This window comes from Cavia porcellus, unplaced genomic scaffold (assembly GCF_034190915.1).
Source record: "Cavia porcellus strain 051 isolate PalLab524CR breed Dunkin Hartley unplaced genomic scaffold, mCavPor4.1 scaffold_18, whole genome shotgun sequence".
Taxonomy (NCBI): Eukaryota; Metazoa; Chordata; class Mammalia; order Rodentia; family Caviidae; genus Cavia; species Cavia porcellus.
In genome coordinates this window covers 19640593-19642766 of record NW_026947501.1, presented here as the reverse complement: position 1 = coordinate 19642766, position 2174 = coordinate 19640593, and positions in this window count along the sequence as shown.

The following is a 2174-nucleotide window of genomic DNA, read 5'->3' as shown; positions in this document are numbered from 1 at the left end:
CAGGACGGGATTTAATGGCTGCAAAGTGAGCCTGGAGACAATGGGGGGTTCAAAGACTGGGCCTGGGGAGCTTCAGTATCTGGTGTTCATAAACCCAGTGGCTGAATGCCTAAGATGACAAGGCTGTCCCCACGGTGACACAGGTAACTTATTCCTTCAGGATGAAGTAATGAAATCAATAGCATTGACAACTTAGTGTACATTGTGCTTATATAAATACAATACCAAGTTCTTAAATTCCTGTGCTGCTCATATAGGTTCTTTATGATGTTTTAAGTGATGGAAATAAATTGGCATATTTATTAAATTTCTCAATTTACTTTCCTAGATTTATGAGCCATTTGAATAATTAGGAAGATTTTATTTGCCAGATTTATAAATCAGCTTTTGGTAATTGAAACTCTTAAAAGTATTCAGATATGTTATATGTGTCCCTGTGTTTTGGACTTGCTAAAGGAATTTAATTAATCAAGTTTTAAAATGTGTTAAATGTTTAGGGGGAAATTAATCCATCAGTTATATAAGCTTATTGGAAACAAGTAAGTGAAAATGTGCAGGTTTTAACAACAGAGATTACTAGATCTAAAAATAAATAAGTAAAACCCAGCTTTGAGCTTGCAGTCTTTAGGAAAGAATTAGGTGTATAGGTTTATCACTAATTCAATAGTAATGAAAGCATGAATATCCAGCATTCTTTTCCACGTGTAATAGCATCCCACAAATGCTGAACACCCACTCAGTGGCCCTCCTCCTCCTAGTCTCCTCACGATGGTGTAGAACAGGTGCCCAGGTGACCTGTGGTAAAGCAGGGCTCCCTAGGTGCCGCTCCTCTATGTCTGAAGGCTGCTGCCTCAGGGCTAATGTCCAGCCTCCTGATGTCTGTAGCTACTGCTATGCCGACTGGCCTATCCTCCATTCTCATGGATGGAGGTCTTTTCTGAGAGGCTTGGATAGAATAGTGTTGGTTATTTGGGGTTGTGGTCATGTTCTATGCCATTTCTTCTTGTCTCAAAGTCTCTACAGGCTGAAGTTCTTTATCGTAGTGGAAGTCTCTTCTATGCGGTAAACTTTCCCAGCAGCTGAATGTGCTTCTTGTCATAGTGCAACTTGCAGATTCTCTGCATTTCTCGGGGATCAGGGAACCATCAGTGAGTCCATTTTGCTGGGACCCTATCTCATTGACGTTTCTATCTCAGCACTTTGTAAGTTGCTGGTGGCACTGTGGATGTGGCTAGCAGTTTCATAAGGCTGTGGAGAATCAAATGAGCTAGGGACATAGAATATTTAGCACAGTTCCCAGTACACTGTAAAACACTTAATAAATGTTGACTAAAATAATAATTATATAATATGCTTTTATCATTATTTTGTGTGATCTACCTCAGTATTGTGAACTGGCTAATAAAGAAAAAGGAAACTATTCCAAGTCCTAATTCTGTGCTCACATCGGCAGCCCATGTACCAAATCCTAATTCCATCCTAGGAGAAAGAACTTGAATTCTTTTCATGACATGTTTGAATAATACAAAGAAGAATCCAAGCAAAATCTTGCCGTGTCATGGGGAGAAGATTAGACATTTTCTGGGAAGTTTTTCAGATCTGATTCTTACTTTTCCTCTTCCTTCCCTTGTGTTCTGGCCCAGCTTTCCTGGACCTTGCTGCTGCTGCTGCTGCTACTGCTGCTGCATGCTGAGGAATGAGTCACCATCCGTGGGAAGGCGTGTGCAGGCCAGAGGGCATTCAGAGCTCCAGATATGCCACGAAAAGTCATTGCTACTCAGCAAGAAGAGGACCAGGCACTTGCTCTGCTTGGCAGCTGACCTGGGGAGTGGCAAATACTCCTTGTGGGTTTGGCAGGAGGCAGAAGAGGGCGGGTTCTCCTGACTGCTCTCCACCCTACACCCTCCTCCTGTACTCCTGGCCAGTGTGAAGGGTCCCATGGGTTTCTTTTTAATCATCTCTGTGTTTAGACTGCTCATGCCCATATTAACTGGGGACACTGACTATTATGATTCAAATCAGCTCTTTTAATTATTATTACTATTTTTGGTGCTGGGGATTGAACTCAGGGCCTTGAGCATGCTAGACCCACACTCTCCCAATGAGTGACATTTCCTGGCCTTCCCAGATCCTTATCTTGACACGAAAGCAGAGGAAACTCATTTAGCTGTATG